Source organism: Protopterus annectens, chromosome 15.part0, assembly GCF_019279795.1.
Source record: "Protopterus annectens isolate FY-2018-M chromosome 15.part0, PAN1.0, whole genome shotgun sequence".
Taxonomy (NCBI): Eukaryota; Metazoa; Chordata; order Ceratodontiformes; family Protopteridae; genus Protopterus; species Protopterus annectens.
The window spans coordinates 628,358,225-628,378,236 of NC_056749.1; the positions used below are offsets into that span (position 1 = coordinate 628,358,225).

General features: G+C 42.8%; 1 protein-coding gene across 1 annotated transcript in view; it reads left to right on the forward strand.

Annotated features, from left to right (window-relative positions):
- The window catches only part of LRCH2 (leucine rich repeats and calponin homology domain containing 2), a 2,522,829-nt gene that overhangs the window by 706,964 nt on the left and 1,795,853 nt on the right, over window positions 1–20,012 (forward strand). The window lies entirely within an intron of this gene.

Here is a 20,012-nt window from a genome sequence, read left to right on the forward strand (position 1 = left end):
CCAAGAATTCCCTATGTACAGAGATGATGACATGATTCCAGGATTGGTGGTAGTGGGGATTAGAATAACACATATCAGAGTCATCCGTAGGCAAGACATTTTTTTTTTTTTTTTTATATATATAAAGTGCCAGGGTTACAGAGAGGCTGTGTTTGTAGGTCATCCAACACTGACCGAAGTTTACTATTGACCCACTTTGGTCGACAAACACGGATCATCAGTATATGTACGAGATCGACAGTTCTCAGTGTTGGGAGACTTGCATTTTCCCTGGGGGTTGTGCAGTCTCAGAGTTAGTGTATGCATGGGGGGGGGGGGTTTGCAGTGTTTGTGTTGCATGTTACAAGAACTAGCCTTGGAGCATGCCATGTAGGCTGTCAACTTGTTTGTCGAAGTACATTTGTCTGCATTTCCATGGGTAGACTATTCATAGTACATCCATATATATAATACAGAGGTGAAGAATATGTTGGTGTTCTTTCCTATGGTGGCTTTAGCAGTGATCCATTTAGGAGATGTTGGCTGAGGTACTGCTCGCCCCCCACTTCTTAAGGTGTATAGCTTCACCACCATTTTTGTTTTTCTTGAAAGGTTTTTTGTTAACATTATTACACTGGTCACAAGCAACAGGTAGGTTTGCATCTCTTTCCTTCAAGATGGTATGTCTTTTGTAAACGCACTGCATTGTAGCAAATTACTAATCAACTAGTGGTAAGTGAGTATTCCTGATAGTGATTCCACGATGGTTACCTCAGCAAAACATGCCTTCTAAAATTCTAGTGTTTCAGTCTTGAATACTGCCTTATAAAGCTTGCAGTTCTACTTGAGGATCTTCCACTGGTGCTGCATTTCATGGATTTTTGTAATACAGACTGTTGTAACCTCAACAGCCTGTTAAGTGGAGCCTAAAGGTTTAAGTGGCAGAAAGAGATGTGCATACCAAGAAGGCTAATGCCTTCTTTCACCTGTAGTGATGAATTACATGGTAGACTAGGCAAATAGAACACCATAAAACATTGTAGGATTCACCAAGGCAGTAAAGGCAAAATGTTTACGCATCAACAAGCAATATAGCCAGCCATAGGCACATACTTGGAATAATAGAAACCCTATTGCTAGTCTCAGTAGCTTAACAGATAGCACACTGGGTTCATTTCCCCTGTTAGTTGAGGCTGTGGGTTCTATTCCCACAGTAAATTGTTGGACTCATTTTTCAATACTAATGAGACACTAAACCAAGGCCCCATCTGCCCATGTCATTAGTAGCTCAGGTGGATGCAAAGATCCCACAACGCTTATTGAAAAGAGTAGGGGAAGTTTCCAGTTATACCGGACAGAGTTTCCCAAGTTAGTATGAATACCACCTTGGGTCTCTCCTGAAAAGAGGCCATTGACCTAGTGGGTCTATCTAGGTTGTCAACAGTGTGTAAATAAAAAAATAAGTAAACATTGCAAGAAAATTGTGGGGTGGTAAGGCCCAGTGGTGAAGAAGTTGTTGGAAGGGCAATTTTTGCCAGGAAAAATGATTACATAAAGGGTCTCTAAGGTGAAAAAATATTAAGAGATTAATTTCTGACTTGAGCAAAAATATTTCTTTAAAGGTGGTTTTGTATCATTATTGTCTGTCCAAAGTAACACCATGGTGAAAAACTGGCAAGAAAGATATGTGCATGTACATCAAGAAGGGTATGTATCGAGAAGCCTGGAAAAGCTGTATCTGCCATGTGGTCTTAATATGTGAGGATATCAGTCCAAAGGGCTACTGAAGAGAGACCTTCTTGCAGGTCTGGCAGTGTGTTAGATAACTTTTGTATTTATCCTGAAAGGTCTTATTTTATGTGACTGGTGATTCTGTCAAAGTAATTTCTTAACAGGTTCATATGTTTTTAGGTAAGCACAAAGTTAGCTGCCCTTGTGGGACATCTTAAGCTTAGTCCATTTTCCATTTGGTGCTTGAATTAACCAAAAAAACAAATGAATGGCAAAACACTGATGCAAAGTCATAAACTGAAACCAAAAATCACCAGCAGGGCGAATGGAAACGCACCTTTATTCACATAATGACAGGTTAAGCGCTTTCATCAAAAACGTTTGACTTCATCAGAACAATAGGTACATGCAGCCAAAATCTTAAATAGACATCATCTTAATCAATTAGTTTAAACACACCAATCATATCAAACCTTGCTAATAATTAGTTAATTAATAATTAATACTACTTCTACTGAAAACCATTCTTGTTTAAAGAAAAAAAAGTCATAAAAAACTTTCATTAAAAAAATAACATGTTTAAAAATTATTTTTATATATGATTTTTATATGTATATTAAAATTCAACTTGAAGAACAGCCAAAATATAAAAATTGATCCACTTTATACCCAGTATAATGCTGTTCATATCTTTCTAGCCTTTTCTTTCAAAGCTGGAATGATAGATATAAAATCATTCAACCCTGGGGGAAAATTAGCAGCAAGCCTTAGTTGCCACGTAAGCTCTTTTTTATTTAAGATTTTCTTCCAATCCCCTCCTCTAGGGTTTGCCTGAATAACATCTAAAATGCCAAATTTAAAACCTGAGAAACCAGTGCATATTCTACTATGCCTATACAGGGCATTTATTGCCTTCTCATTTTTTTATTTCGTAAAGATGTTCATAAATCCTGGACTTAAAGGCGCTCTCAGTCTTCCCAATATAAAATCCTGTGCATGTATTACACTTGGCCAGATACACTAACTGCTTAGTAAAGCAGTTGCCTTTCTTGAAAAATACTGTATTCTTAGTCCTGTTATTTAAAACCAACCGTTCTACCTGCAAGATGTAACTACATTGTGCACAATACCCACAGGCTCTAGTGAATTAATGCCTCTTATCATTCCCTGTTGTTACACTACCCTCCAAGGTTCCCTTCAAATTACAGCCAACTTTGGTAGAAAAAAAGGGCTGTTCACCAACTGCCCGAAAAATATCTTGGTCAACTTCAAAAATGTTCCAATTCTTGTAAAGAATATTTTTTATTTTACTGTACAAAGGGCTGTATTGTATAATACATGCCTGGGTGAAATTACCTTTAACTTCACCTTTCTCCTTTCCAGCTTTCTGAATTTGGGTAAAATCAATACCTAAAATAGTTTTGTATTTCAAACCCCATTGCTCAAGAACCTCTGCCAAAATGCTTTCCACAAATACAATAGGATACCCCTTCTCCACAAACATATTGGCTAAATTTTTAAATTCCTGAACAAACATCCTCCTTGTGAGAAGTTATGGATGTCACTGGATGCATGAGTTGAAATCGGCCTGCGGAAGTGTGCCTTTCTTCCATTCTCTGCTTTTGCTCCATTGTGTTCTTTCTATTGCTGTAGAACTAAAGAGGAAGGAGGAGCAGTAAATTAAAGGCTGGGGCTATTATACTTAGAATCAGCAGCCTGAGAGAGTTTTTTCTGTCAAATGGTCTTATGCCAGTCACATAATTCTTATCTTTCCAAAATTAAGAACAGTTTATAGATCAAGCAGAGGAGGAAGTATCCATAACTTTCATTCATTTCTTTTAATTTGGAGAAAAATAGCTTATGACTACACTGAAGATGTTGTGGCATGGCAGCATGACACTGATGTAAAAAGTTTGTAGGGCTTCCTATCACCATTAAATGCCAGAAATACACTAGATCCCTTATGGTTGTCTTTCATCAGAAATGATTTGTGTTGCCATCATTGTAGTAGTTAGTGTTGTCTGTCTGTCTTCAGAGAATAATTATGGAAAAACAGAAGGTGTGTTAAAGCTCGCGATGGGGTAAAAGTGTCTGTCTTAAAAATTTCAGAAAAGATTGAGAGTTATAGCAGAGTTTCATAGGTCAGTGAAGAAAGTGAATCATGTTTGTTGTTTTCATTGAGTCCATATTTGTTTAGTGAATCTCATCTTGAAGAAGTGCAACCAGAAATGTTGCTGAAGCAACGTTTTGCTGAATGATTGAATATACTAACACTGAATTAGGATATACATTTTTTACAGAGGAATACTGCTGCATCCCACACCTTTCTAATTAAATGCAGTTGAGATTATACAGCTTGGGGGCCAAGGGACAACTACAGAGAAGAAAGGTATCTTCAGATATTGAAGTTGGGGGGCTCACAGACTTCCCACCCACATTGGAGTGTAGGGTCATTTGACCTCTTGCAGGAGTATGATAGAAATATTCCTTTAAATTTAATTTAAATGATTCATTGAAATTTCAGTCTAAAGTTGATTTAGGAATTGAGAATAGATTGTTTGTGTCTTACGGCTTTTCCCGGTTAGGGGTCGCCACAGCAGAACTCCGGTCCGCTAATGATTGGTAGTGGATTTTTACATACCGGGTTACCAGCCCTGATGCACAACCTTCAACGAAGGCACGCCCCATTCACGTATGCCTCCTCACAGAAGACGCTGTAGCTGAGAATCGAATGGGACAATGTCTTGCTATGAGGCGACAACGCTACCGCAGCACCACCACTGCAGTACATATGTAGCCCTTTTTAAGACTCGGCATTTCTTTCACTTTTAAAGCACTGATCTGCTTTCAGAAATAAACTGTAAGGTTATTAAGGCTTGAGGTAGCTATTTGTTCTATTGGTGGTGGAGGTGTTGATAATGATGGGGATTATATCTGACTGTTTAACTTTTGAAATAGTTTGTAGATGTGTTTTATTAGATGTGGTGTCACTTCTGGTTTGAATAGTTACAAATGTTAGTAGGTATAACACACACACACACACACACACACACACACACACACACACACACACACACACACACACACACTCACTCCAATATAATTTTATTACATTTTCAGAATTCTGGTTTTGTAGCATATGTTTGAATCCATTTTGACAAGATAGACATAGATGAGAATTGGAAATACTTAGAAATATCCCTATAATAAGTGCTGGTCCACTTAAGAAAAACAGTGGATTTCAGTTAGAGAGAGAAACATAACCTTTAAACAAATTATGCAATGACCTAGTTAAATCTTGTTTGGAGAGTCTCGCTGCAATAATAATTGACATTCGGGTTTAAACATCTTGTGTGTACCTTCTTCTGGCCAGATTTTGTGGCTTCTTCCCTACAAAGAACTACTTTACATCTCAGGGTACTGAGAGTCCCCATTATGTGTTCAGTGTTGTTCCATGTTCTGTTTGGTTATTCTCACCATTATAAATGTTGTGCATCTTCCTGTTAGTTTTTTCCCCTTTACAGTGTTCTTGATTTTTTCAGTTTCATCTTTTCAGCAAAGTTTTTAGATTAATTGATTTAATTGATTGATTAATTATTTAATCAGTACCAGCAAATGTTTATGCAGTGGCAGCTAAATTCATAAATAATAAATGTTTGTAGCAACCTAGACTTTGGCCACAGTGAGGATGAGTGGAAGCACTGTAGTAAATTTAAACAAGTTAATAAACTGTGGAAAGAAAATGCATTGTTTTTTTTTTTCTTAATTGAAAAGCATCTGGAGATCTTTGGAAAATATCTTGAACAATATCTAGTAGAATTAGCAAAGACCAAAAATAAATAAATAAAAATATGGGTAAATCTAAGAAGGCTGTTTTTGCCTTCTCAGTATACTACCTAAAAGGCATAACCCTTTTTTCCCCATACGTCTTTTAAAATATACATATCCTAATGTTCTAGTATATGTAGACTCTTCCTATTAATACACTTAATTTACATTCATTATTAAGCCCTATGTTGCCACCAGGCACCAAATATTATAAAGTCACAGTTTACCTCGCTGTCTGTTTGCCAGCCTGATAGCAATAGGAATATTGAGACAATGAAGTAATTACCTCATGCTCCCTGACAGCTGTTTGATTCTTCTTGTAGTGTATTCCATATGTGAGAGATGGAAATATCTACCAACTTTACAGGCCAACATCTCTTCAAAGTCTGTAAACTCTACGCGGAGTGTTGTCCGGTCTGATACCCATCTCACACGATCATGCCTACCGTCTCCAAGACAAATTTTAATGCTGAGGTAATTAAAATATCCTTGCCTAAACCTCAAAAGCCTAAATCTACAGGTATGCAGGACACTCGGGTCTCATTAGCAGACAAACCGCATACACAGTACAGAAAGTATAAGTACAGAGAAAAGGCCACACAGCTGAAAAGCTGAAGCACTTGAGAGCAAGGCTGATACAGTATATCTAATATCGCCTTAATCATAGGTGACTGCATAATCAGATACACAGATGCACCACTTACCAGGCTGAGCAAAGACAGACTGATGGTTAGCTGTCTCTCAAGTCCCAGGATCTGTAGTGTCACTAGGGCCATCAGCCCACCACCGTAAATATACGAAATGGTCATTACACATGTGGAGTGAATGACTTGAGACATACCTCCTTGGATCATATGAAGGGGGGCATGATAGAACTGTCAGAATAATCATCTGAAATTGGTATGAAACTAGTATCAAGTAGCAAGTGTCCTGTCATCACCAAGAATTATGCCACAGTACAATCAAAAGTTAACTGACGTCAGTTATTGGCTTGGCTGTTTGTGTCATTCTTAGGGTATCCAGTACATATTAGCATAGGCGAAGATGGTCGACAGGCCTGGCTATTTTGCTAGGGATGGCCTGCACCTTTCTTCTTATGGCTTGTGTATGTTTGCCAGGGCCTTCTCCTCCATAATGCCTATTTGAGGCAATGTTGTATCCTAAAATTACCTACATAGCTAATCAAAACTATATAGAAGTAGCATTTCTCAGTGCTGCAAGTCTAAACAAGTAATTGCATTCTGTACAAGTATTCTGAACTCTTGTTAATGTAGATATCTGCATAGTTACTGAAATGTGTTTTCAGAATAGCAAGAGCACTGCCACAGTGCAGGGTTTTAGTGCCCACCACTCTTTCAAATCCAACATGGAAAATAACAGTGTCACTGTGGAAGGGACATGCCAGTATTTCTAAGGTACATAGGTGTATATTAGGATAAGGACAGCTGGGGCTTTTATTAGCCTAGCCAAGCATCCCAAATGTATCCTGCAAGTTTATGTGCCTTAGAGGTTGCTCTAAATTTGCCCTGGTTTGCATATACCCCTTAGAGTCCTAATGTGTCTTCAGAAGCCTGGGTGGAGCAGTACCATCTTGTGTGACACTGCAGGGTCCGTTTATTATGCTGCATTCCTATTTATTTAGAAGAAGTCTCAGAATTATTTATTTTGTAATTGTTGAGAAGGAAAAAGAAATTAAACAAATTTAGTCACTTTCCATACTCTTGGGAAAATATTGGATTGTTCCAATTGTGATCTACCCTTGGACACCTGGATGAAATGGTTTGTTCTGGAAAGTATTGGCGAGTCTGCATATTCTGTATCATCTAGAACAAGCAGGGTGTTTTTACTGGATAGTATACAACTAAATTTAATTTAAACAACTTGTCATAAAGAAGATTAGTGTTGGCAACAATGAATTTAGCTCAACTTGTTAAAGGGCTGACTTCTGATAAAAACACCATGGACATTTTTGAACATAATTCTGATAAACAATGTGCAGGTATTGTTTTAAATTCCATTTCTTGTAGTGATCTATTTAAACAGTTGCATGCAGCTGTGAAGGATTTGAGAACTAATGTATGGTATTAAAAGCTTTTTAAAGTATATTCGGAGAGATTTTTGTCCTAGGAGTTTAAGGGTTTGTTTATAGCCCTTTGTAAGGGGGTTGGATGACCAACTTATGAGTGAATAGCAAGAAGCCCAGCTGTCTGCATTGATGCTTTTTGTAAAGGTTTTGCTTTCGTTTTATGAAAGACAAATAGAGCGGCTGGGTGATAGGATGTTGCATGAATCTGTGAAAAAATGTGAACAACATGTTGAATTTGGCAAGCAGACTGAGATGCTGACAAAAATTTCGTCATAGTGGAGGGTGAATTAAAAGCTAAAATGCTTAAGAAATTTTCTACAGATTCTAGAGATTATCAGGGTGGGAAACAATTTGATAGGAAGAAAGTGGGTAAGTTTGTGAATACTTAGGAGAGCAGCCTTATGTTAAAAACGTAAGAGAATTAAGTTTATTTTAAAGAAATCTGGACAGTACTTCTGAGACTTCGGCTGAAGAATTTTTTCTTCAGCCACTGGGACTGATTTAGAGACTTTACCTTCTCCTATTCTCCCCCAAAAAATTGATGGGTATCCCTTTAGAGTAGACCAACCAGAAGGGCTGGAAGAAAGCACCGGCACAGGAGATTCCACCCTAGAGACATTACTGCAATTAATGACCACCAAGTAACGGAAAATGTGAATGTTCATAATATATCATCTATGTCTTTGTCTTCTGTTGATATTGTATTAGTAAATAAAGGTTTGTGTTTTGTTCCATGTTATAATGTACCAGAAGACATATTTGCCAATGATGTGTTATCTTTTTGCAAATTATTAAATCTAAAATTAGGTTTTTCTGGATAGACATGATAAAGAAGGGTATTATTTCTAGGTTCAGGTTTAAGCCCTCCACTTTTGCACCCCCTGTTAACAAATTTGTGGCCAGCTTTCAGCAACACTTGTTGGAGGAATTGCATTATATGTATCATGCTCATTTTGTCATTAGGAAAAATAACTAAGGTGGAATGGCAGGCTATGAAAGATTTGGATTCCAATAAACAAGTTGTTGTTAATAAGATGAATAAAGGGGGTACTGTTGTTGTATGGGACTGGGCCATGTACTATGCAGAAGTCTAGAAACAGTTATCAGACCATCTATATTATCAAAGAGTGTACCTGCATCCCACTTGAACATTTAAGAGGGAAATTTACAGCTTTTTGAGGTTAGCAGTAGAGGAGGGTATTATCTCCAGAGAAATATTTTGTCAGTTGACAGTACAGGATCCTATGAAACAATGTCTGTATCTTTTACGCAAGATTCACAAGAATCCAAATTGTCCACCTGGTAGGCCCATTGTTTCTGGTAAGGGATCTTTGATAGAACCATTATCTGAATTCCTTGCATATTATTTTTAACCTTTGTTGAAAATGGTATGATCTAGGATTCATGATACTACTGAATTTCTGAATATTATTCAACGTATGCAGTTGGATCGTGGTTGGTTATTGTGTACATTGGATGCAAAAGCTCTGTATACCAATGTTCCTGAATGGGTGGGCCAGTTGGCCTTAGAATATTGGTTGAAAAGGACCTCAGTATAGAGCCTGAATTTCAACACATTTTTACTGTGTTTGGCTGAATGTGTTTTAACAAAAAACGTGTTTTATTTCACAGAGGATTGTTATTTACAACTTTGTACAGCTGTGGGTGTATCATTTGCACCCATTTATGCTGACCTCCTTATGGGTTTTATTGAAGAACAGATTTGTAATGAGTCCCACAATATTTATTTAAAATCTGTGGACATCTGGAGATGTTATTTGTATGATTGTTGGTTGGTCTGGAGGTCTGATGTTACATATTTGTTGGAGTTTGTGGAATACCTAAATGATAATAAATGGAGTATCCAATTCAGTATACATCATGACCTCAGGCCGATTTCATTCGTGGATGTTCTGGTTAGTGTTGAGGAAGATGGTACTTTGAGTAGTCGTATCTTTAGGAAGTTTCCCCAGGTAAATACTCTTTTGCAAGTGAGTAGTTGTCACCCCCCCCCCAATATGTTGTAAGAAATGTACCAGAATCTCAGTTTATGAGATTAAAAAGTATATGTTCTTCTGAATCTGTGGTGCTGTGGTAACTTTGTCGCCTCACAGTAAGACACTCTCTGGTTCGATTCTCAGCTAGAGCGTCTTCTGCGTGGAGACATGCGTGAATGGGTGTACCTTCGTTGAAGGTTGTGCGTCAGGGCTGGTAATTCAGCATGTAAAAATCAACTACCAATCATTAGCGGACCGGAGTTCCGCTGTGGCGACCCCTAACCGGGAAAAGCCGAAAGACGCAACATGTTGGTCTGAATCGGTGTATAATGCTGACATTCAGGACATGAGGAGGAGGGTTTGTGACAGAGGATTTAAGCAATCTAATATACAGAATGTTTGTGATTCAGTAAGGAAAGGTGGTAGGGAGCAATTACTACAATACCAGCCAAGAAAAGATTTGATTTTACCCCCTAGGCTTATCACGAATTTTGGTTGTACCACTAGATGTGATGTTGTCAATCTCCCCTTTATTCCTCACTGGTGGGTTGGATCCGATCTGTCAGATCCATCTCGGCCATTTCTCCAGCTCAAGGTCTTAAGCAAAGCTCATGGCCTCTGTTCTTTACCAATAAGCAACTCCCTCAGTTACCTCAGATCTAGTTTGCCGCACAGCAGAGAGGTTCAACAGCATTGCTCTATTGCTCTGGGTTAAGTACTAAAGCTTTTATTTTTTTTATTTTTTTATTTTTTTTACATTTTATAAATGGTAGTATTTTTATTTTCTGTTTCATGTTTTTCTTTCTCTCTCATTCATAGTTAGCTTAGTCGTAAACTATTTGATGTTAAGTTGTCAATCTCGCCTTCATTCTTGCTTGATGGGTTCGGAGCCGATCCCTCGGCTCCGACTCGGCACTTGCTAAAGCTCGAGAGTCACTTTTACCAGCTCGAGGCAGCCCCATATCCCATGATGCAAGGCGGTAAGTACCCAGATCTCGTTTGCCGCTTCGCTTAGGAGGTCTTCTTTTTACCAGCTCCTGGTAAGTTGTTCACTTTTGTGATATTTAAGCCCCTTTTTAGTCAAAAACACCCTTATTGATGGTTTAAGTTTATATTTCTACCCTTTCTGACAGAAATTCCCTGTCTCCTTTAATTTTTTGTTAGTCAATCTTTCCCTATCCCATCCCCCCCCTGTTAGGGTGTGTGTGTGTTGGTTTTTATAGAATACCTTTTGGTATTTTGTTTAAGTTAATTTTGACTGGTGTGTGTGTGTGTGTTGTGTTTTCAGCACCATGTCAAAGGAGAGGGTCTCAGGTTTTAAGAAGTGTGACTCGTGCTGTCAGAAGATGTCTCTGACAGACGGTCACACTTCTTGCCTGTATTGTCTGGGCCCTCTTCACCTGCAGGACTCCTGTGCTATTTGTCACTCCTTCAGCCAGAGAGTCCTGCAGGAGAGACGTAATAAGCTGATTCTTAGGGGCCTTCTTGCCGGAGGGCTCTCCGCTAAGTCGGCTCCACCAAAATCAGCAAAACCTGCCAAGGCCCAGGCTTCTGTATCTAAGCCTGCGGCCTCGCCCGACTGCATTGAGTCGAGATCGCTCCGCTGGAGCCGATTCTGGCTTGACAGCTTTGGCACCGATGGCTATCGGTGCCGAATCTGTATTGACCACTTCGATGTCGGCTCCGATCGATTCCGACACCCATGTGGCACAGGCATCGGTGTCGGCTCCGATCGGCTCCGACACCGTTACTTTGGTGGCTGTATCGGCTCCCGCTGGAGCCGATACATCGAGGCTTCCTGTCGGCCCGGAAGTCGGCTCCGACAGGATCTATAGTATCGGCTCCGATGGCTCATTCCAGGAAGAGGTCGAGGTCTCCCTCCTTGGAGCCGATACTTTCGGCTCTGGCTTCACCTCTTCTATCGGAACGGAGCCATCGGAGCCGATCTTCAAGGTCATCCAGGTTGTCAGATCATGACCTAGAGAGAGTGGTCAGTAGATTACTCAAGTCACAGGTATGGCCCAAATGTTACACAGTCCGTCTCAGCAGACGACTGTTGGTCCACACCCCGTTACAGTTCCTCCTTCAACTCTACCCCAGAGCTTGGAGTTGGAGTCTTCGGGCATGGTTACTGCTACGGCTGGAGGACGGATACCCCCTTCTGTTCCTTCAGCCTCTACTCTTATCTCCTCTTCGAGACCTTCCTTAGAGGGATTCGGTGGTCGGGCTTCCATGGTCTCCTCCGAGGGGTGAGTGGCAACGGACCCTTGTCCGAGCCCGCTCTTCCCCTTGGAGCCTCGGCCTTGGTGAGCTCGGCTCCGACATCTGCCTCGGAGACTTCCCTTTCGGTGGTCCCTGGAGTTCCTAGCTCTTCGGAGCGGGTTCTCTAGGACCTGCCTGGGAGGGGAGCATTCGAGGTGATGAAGAGTGTACTGGCCACTGGTATCAGTCAGCAGTCTGTTCCCGTAGCTCCTCCCTCTATAGTACCTGTCGACATCTCTGCCACTTCTCTTGCTACAGGACCCAGAGATCCTCCGCCTCAGGTTTCCCCATTGGGAATTTCCCCCTCTTCCGAGGATTCTCCTGATGCTTCGGGAGATCCTCCTAGGAAGAGGACTTGTAAGAGGAAGCATGTAGACTCCCCCGAGTCTGTCACTGGGGATACTGACTTTGATGAGTCAGAGGGATCCCCTAGATCCCCCTCTGAGGATGTCTCCTTCTCAGACATCCTAGAACTTCTGAAACAGAGGGGAAACTGGCCCACCAACAATCCCTCTGAGGATGAGTCAGTATACCTAGAGGTGTTTGGATCTCGGCCCTCCACCTCCTGGGTGTCTCCGCCTTTCGACCCCCTTATGCAGGTTATTGCACGAAGGCGTGGGCAGCTCCTGACTCTGTAGAGCCAGTCCCTAGGAGGCCTTCAAAATTTATCACTGCCCCGAGTGACAAACAATTCCTTACCAAGGGTGTCCCCGCTGATGCCATGGTGGTGGCTGCGGCCACCAAAAAGGAACTTGCAGATCCTTCCGTGCCTGTCCATCCTCCTAATAAGGACTCTAGGACCATGGATAGGTACGGCAAGCGGATGTTTTCCTCAGCGACCTTTGCTATGCGTTCGCTGAATTATCTTTGTCACTTCACCAGACTCCAGAGAGATATCCTGAAGGAGCTGGGAGAAGTAGTTCAGGATCCTACAGCTGCAGGGGCTCAAGAAAAGATTGCTTCGCAGCTAGGAACCCTCAATTCCGTTGTTAACTCCTCCATGCGGCTAATATCTTATGCTGCGGATGGAGCGAGTAGAGCCGCAGGCACAGGTGTGGCTCTTAGACGCCAAGCCTGGATGCGGCTATGTGATTTTGCGGATCCCTTTAAGGCGTCCTTCACAAATTCTCCCTTTGATGGGTCAGCTTTGTTTGGCCCTCAGGTGAAGGAAACCTTGACCAGGTGCGAGCAGGACGGCAAGACTCTTTCTGCTGTTGGAGTCCGTTTTTCCACCCCTTCTAGGCCTTATCCCAAAGGACAGAAGGGTGGGAAGATGTGGTTCCGTAAATCCCAAGGAGTCACGCGGATTCACGTGGTCAGTTTACCCCTAGAGGCAGAGGGGTAACAATAACAGACGCTCTAGAGGCAGAGGGGGTCCGAAGAACCAGGGAAACAGGGAGCCTCTCTCTGACAAGCCCTTTCAGCATCCCTGAGGTGTTGCCCGGCTGTCCCTCCTTGGAGGCAGTCGGGGGAAGATTATCACTGTACCCAGAAGCCTGGCATTCCCTCACTCAAGACAGATGGGTACAGTCGATCATATCCAAGGGTTACATAATTCCTTTCGAGGAAAGTCCCTTCCCCTCAAGTTCCCTTCCAGATGTAGCACCCGGTCTAAGGGACATTGCAGAGTCAGAAATCGCAAAACTACTGCAAAAAAGAGCCATTCAGCCAGTTACAATAGACCATTCAGAGCCCGGAATCTACTCAAGGTTCTTTTGGTCCCCAAAAAGACGGGAGACTGGAGACCAATATTGGATCTCAGCAGACTCAACAAGTCTGTCAGGAAGACAAGATTCCGAATGGTCACTCTTCAGTCAATTCTGCCCTTCTTACAGAAGGACAACTGGATGTGCTCAATAGATCTTCAGGATGCGTACTATCACATCAAAATTCACAGACGCTCCAGGAGATTTCTCCGCCGGCTGGGGTCCAGTCACTTCCAGTTCAGAGCCCTGCCCTTTGGTCTCACTACAGCCCCCAGAGTGTTCACCAAATGTATGGCAGTGGTCACGGCTCACCTGAGACGTCAAGGATTCCAGGTGTTTCCGTATCTCGACGACTGGCTCCTGTCAGCCACCACCAGGCATCAGCTTATACAAGCCAGGGATTACACAATAGACCTTTGTTCTCATTTAGGCATCTCAATAAACTTCGAAAAGTCATCCTTATCGCCCTGCCAGTCTATTACCTTCATAGGCTCAAACTTAAACACTGTTCGATGTCAGCTACCCTTACAGAACAAAGAGTTTCAGACATTCAGACTCATGTCAGGATCATTCTGGCCAACAAGAAAATACAGGCCAGAATGGTTCTAAAGGTATTAGGTCTCATGGCTGCGGCCATTACTCTTCTTCCCCTGGCTCGATTCTACATGCGCCTCCTTCAGTGGATGCTGTTCACACAGTGGTCATACCAGCAACTTCCTATGCGTCACCAGATTCTGGTGACACAGACATGCAAACAGCATCTTACTTGGTGGATCACATCGTCTCAGGTTCACCAAGGCAGGTGCTTTGTACCTCCGTCCCCGATAGCCACTGTCACCACGGATGCCTCCCTGATCGGGTGGGGGGGTCATTATCAGGGCAGGATGGTTCATGGGACGTGGCAACCGTTCGAGTACCATCTGCACATAAATGTCCTGGAGATGAGAGCAGTGCTTTTAACGTTGCAAGCCCTCAACGACTTTCTTCCCGTAGGGACAATTGCAGTCCAAACAGACAACATGTCTGTAGTTTGGTATATCAACAAACAGGGGGGAACCAAGTCCTACCCCTTGTGTCGAGAAGCACTCAGACTTTGGCAATGGGCGATCTCCTCTCATCGGTTTCTGGTAGCAACGCATATCCCTGGGAAAACCAACATTATAGCGGACAGATTGAGCAGAGCTATCCTCATGCCTCACGAGTGGTCTCTCAAGCAGTCTATAGCGGAAGAGATTTTTCTGGAATGGGGTCGTCCATGTTGCGATCTTTTTGCTACTTCCCAAAACAGCAAGTGTCCAGACTTCTTCAGCCTCTTCCCTCTATCAGGCCATCCCCCCAGAGACGCTCTGACCCAGGATTGGCCCCAGGGACTTCTTTATGCCTTCCCTCCATTTCCTCTGATCCCTCAGGTGATCCAGAAAGCTACCGTTTTGAGAGCCAAATTGATTCTCATTGCCCCTTACTGGCCTCGACAAGTTTGGTTCCCGTTCCTCCATCATCACCTTTTGGTGCAGCCGTGGCATCTGGACCCAGTGCCAGATCTTCTGATTCACCAATCAGGTCAGCTGCACCGGTCAATCCCTTCTCTCAACCTCACAGCATGGTTGCTCCACTTCCTTCCTTAGCCAGGCTTCCTTTGATCTCTAACCCAGTTAGAGACATCATAGTAGCTTCACTAAAATCCTCTACCAGGAGGATTTACACAAGCAAATGGAACGTTTCTCTTATTGGGCTAAGGCCCAAAATATTGATCCTTTTACTGCCCCTGTTCAGGCAGTTCTGGACTTCTTAGCAGAGATTTTTCATGCAGGCTCCTCTTCTTCCACAGTCAGAGTTCAGTTGGCTGCTATCTCCAACTTTCATGTCGGGATAGCAGATCATAATATTATGTCCCATAGGCTCTGCAGGGCCTTCTTGAAAGGAATTTTCCTACTAAAACCTCCGATCAGGAATCCTCCTCCTCAGTGGGATCTAAATCTAGTGCTGACATCCTTGATTCTTCCCCCCTTCGAGCCAGCTGTTTCTTGTTCCCTGAAACATCTTTCTTGGAAAACTTTATTCTTAATGGCTATTACATCTGCCAGGAGGGTGTCTGAACTTCATGCTCTTTCGGTTCGACCCCCCTATTTGGTTTTTCACAAAGACAGAGTATCTTTGAGAACTAACCCAACCTTTTTGCCTAAGGTCGCCTAAAGAACAATTTGAATCAATCCATTGATCTCCCTGTGTTTTTCCCTAACTATTCAGATAGGGCTGAACAAAAGTTACATTATCTTGATGTCCACCGTCAACTTAGATATTATTTGGACAGAACAAAAATTTAGAAAATCTGATCAACTTTTTGTTTCCTATGCGGATAATAAAAAAGGCCTTCCTGTTTCTAAAGTGACCTTGTCCAGATGGCTTTCTTCGGTCATCTCTGAAATTTATATGCTCAGGGGAAAACAGCTGTGCTCAAAACCTAAAGCACATTCAACTAGGAGCTTAGCTACTTCTACAGCTTTTCAAGCTAGACTTCCTTTGGACACTATTTGTGCAGCTGCCACTTGGGCCACTCCTCACACTTTTGTTTCCCATTACAAATTGGACTTGGCCTCCAGGGACAGAGCCAGTTTTGGCTCTACAGTCCTCAAGAGTTTGTTCCATTGAGCCACCCAGGATAGAGGTGCTAGGGACGGTCCCATCAAGCAAGAATGAAGGCGAGATTGACAACTTAACATTAAGAAGTTATGTACCTACCATAACGTTCCATGTTAGTTGTCTTCTCTCGCCTTCTTTCTTGCGACCCTCCCTCCTTCCCCCTGGCCTGGACAGACCTTGTATAAGAAACTATTATGCTAAAGACCATTCAGACCTGGTCCTTTTTACATCTGTAAGTTTCTTCTTCCTTTGGGAAGTATTTTATGCTTGGTGCTATTGCCCTTTGTTAACAAACGAGATCTGGGTACTTAACCGCCTTGCATCATGGGATATGGGGCTGCCTCGAGCTGGTAAAAGTGACTCTCGAGCTTTAGCAAGTGCCGAGTCGGAGCCGAGGGATCGGCTCCGAACCCATCAAGCAAGAAAGAAGGCGAGAGAAGACAACTAACATGGAACGTTATGGTAGGTACATAACTTCTTATTTACCCTCTTCTATCTTTTTTAACATCTGTTTAGTTAGATCTGTTTAAATTAGAGGGCTTTCCTTTCTCCCCCTTCCCTTTTTCTCTTGTTAAAAAAAGTAATAAATAAAACTAGTGTATTTACTAATTTACTGCCTGTGTGTGTGGGCTTTTTAGTCCGTTTAAGTAAGAGGACTTTGTGTGAGACTGCTTGTGATTGGCTCTCCTTGCCCTAATCCTTTTCTCTTTCTTATAGTCATGTCATGACAACAGGAAAGTAAGCCCTTGGGCTTTGAAAAATGTGGAAATAAGATGCCCCTTACCAATTCACATATTATGTGTGTGTATTGCTTGAGGCCTCTTCATTTGCAGGAGTCTTGTTCCACTTGCCATAATTTTAACCAATGGGGCATTAATGGAATGAAAAAATAAGAATATTCAGAAATGCCTTTTGAAGTAGCCTTTCACTGAGGTTTTATCTCCTGAATCTGACAAACCCGCCAGAAGACCTTCGTCGGAGCAGAGATCCTCATCGGAGCCGAGGCAGAAAGCTCCAAAGTTATCGGACTCAAAGGCTTTATTGGAGCAGAGCTCTCCTCCTAGCTCCAACTACCTCAGAGTGGGGGAGTTTCATTGGCCCAGACTCTTACCGGAGCCGAAACATAGGAGCTGATCTCCCTCTATTGAAAAGGTTTCTTCTCCGCTCCCATCTCCACTTCTGTCCAGATCAAGATCACCTGCTATGTTCTCTAGGTCTGCCAGGTGTTTATCTGATAAAGACATGGATAGTGTCATAGAGAGACTCTTGAGACACTGGCTTTGGCCAAACTACTGGTGGATGTTAGCCCAAAAGAATCGGATCAGGCTCAAGCCCCCTCTGTTGATGCAGTTCCTCCTCCAGTCCGTCCCCCTGCTTCAGAGCCAAAAGATTCTGATATACAAGTTGTGTTGGTGCCTGGTCCAGGATCCGTTCCTTCCTCAGATCCGATAACTGCCCCAAGCATCTCTATGCCTTCGGAGCAGAAGACATGTAGGAGCCAACACTTGCCTGGTGGATCCACAGAGGCTTTTCAGATCTCATTGGATCTGACTATGTCTCTGGGGATTTTGGCATGGGTGAGTTTGGCTCTCACCATTGCTCTGGAGGTACCCTCTTCTGCCCCAGAGATTGCTTTGGTTCTGACAACTTGTTGGTCAGATCCTGGGAGTTCCTCAGAGTGGGGAGGGTCTGCCTTTGAAGTGATGATGAGGGCTTTGACTACTACTCAGTCTGACACACAATCTCCTTCGGGTCTTCCTCCCTCTTCAACCCGGGTGTCTCTTTCATCTTATGTGCCCTCTCCACAGCTCTGCAGAGAAGATAGGCCTCAGGATGTCCCTCAGGGTACCACCCACTCTACCAAAACCTCTTCAGAGTATCCCAGTGAGGAGGTCCCTCAGAAGAGAGCATGCAAGAGGAAGCATTTTGACTCCCCGGAAGAGTCTATCGCATCTGATACTGACCTTGATGAAGAAGGGTCCCCACGATCACCTCCTGAAGATGTTTCTTTTGGAGGCATCCTAGAAATCTTAAAAGAGAGAGGTGATTGGCAGCCCTTCACCCCTTCTGCTGAGGAGTCGGCTTTCTTGAAGGCCTTTGAGTTTCGCCCATCAACTTGTAGAACTAATCTCGCAAAAGGCTTGGGATCCCCTAAACACTATACATCCTATTCCTAGAAGGCCAAATAAATACATAACTGCCCCAAAAGAGAAAAGCTTTTTATCAAAGGGTGTAGCAGTTGATGCCATGTTCATGGTGGCAGCCACTAAAAAGGAACTTTCTGAAACCAGTTCCTCTGTCCATCTTCTTAATTAAGACTCTAGGATGATGGATAGGTATGTGAAACAAGTTTTCTCATCAGCGACCTTTGCCTTAGTGTCTGAATTATCTCACCCACTTCACTAGATTACAGACAGACTTGATGAAAGAATCATCAGACTCCCTCCAAGGGGCCGTAGCTGATGTGTTGGCAGACAAGATCAATGCTCAACTCACCACCTTAAAATTAGTTGTGAACTCATCCAAGCGACTCATTTCTTGTGCTACAGATGGAACAAGTAGGGCAGGCCTGTATGGCCTTTTGGATTTCGCGGAACCCTTCAAGTCATCCTTTATCTGTGCCCCTTTTGACAGTTCATCTCTTTTCAGACTGAAAGTGAAGGAAATGCTCACCAGGTGTGAGCAAGAAGGCAAGATCTTGTTTGCCATTGTAGTACATTTTTCCACTTCTACCAGACCCTTTCCCAAGGGACAGAGAAGTGGTGGGAAAATGTGGTTCAGAAAATCTCAAAGGTTTTACCAAAAATGCAAGGTAAAAGTTCCCCTGGAGGCAGAGGGGAACCTGTAATGGAAGACGTTGCCCCCGAGGCAAAAGGGGTCTCTTCAGAACCAGAGCTCCAGAGAATCCTTCTTCGGGAGATCCTTCCAGCACCTTTGAAGGAGTGCCTGGTTCCTTGCTTCTGGATACAATTGGGGGAGATTGCCTCTGCACCAGGAAACCTGGCTAAAAATCACAAACTACAAATGAGTGGATGACGTAATATCCAGAGGTTGCATCATACCCTTCTCCCTTCCTATCCCCACAAACAAATTGGTTCCAGGTGTTCCACCCAGTTAAAAGGAGCAAGCAACACTAGAAATTCAAAAGTTGCTATCAGAAAGAATCATCGAAGAAGCCCCCACAGACCGGAGAGAATCCGGAACTTACTCAAGGTTATTTTTAGTTCCAAAGAAAAAAGGGGACTGGATGCCCATTTTGGATCTCGGCAACCTAAACAAAACAGTAATAAATTCCAAGTTCCAGATGGTGACCGTGCAGTCGCTACTTTCATTCCTAGGAAAAGACAATTAGATGTGCTCTGTAGACCTTCAAGACGCATACTACCACATTCAAGTGGACAGGCGGTCCAGGAGGTTTTTACGCTTCCTGCTAGGAGCCAGTCATTTTCAATTTCAAGTTCTGCCCTTTGGTCTCACTACAGCCCCCAGAGTGTTCATCAAATGCATGGCAGTAGTAGTAGCTCACCTGAGATGCAGAGGATTCCATGTGTTTCCATATTTGGACGACTGGCTCATAACCGCCCCAACCAGGCATCATTTGCTCCAATCAAGGGATTATGCCCTTCAGCTCTGTTCCTCCCTAGGTATTACCGTCAACTACAAAAAGTCTGTGTTAGAGCAATCTCAGAGTTTGGCTTTCATAGGTGCAGAGTTAAACACAACTACACAAATAGCAAAACTTCCACAGAGCAGAGTAGATGACATCCATCACTATGTGAGAAT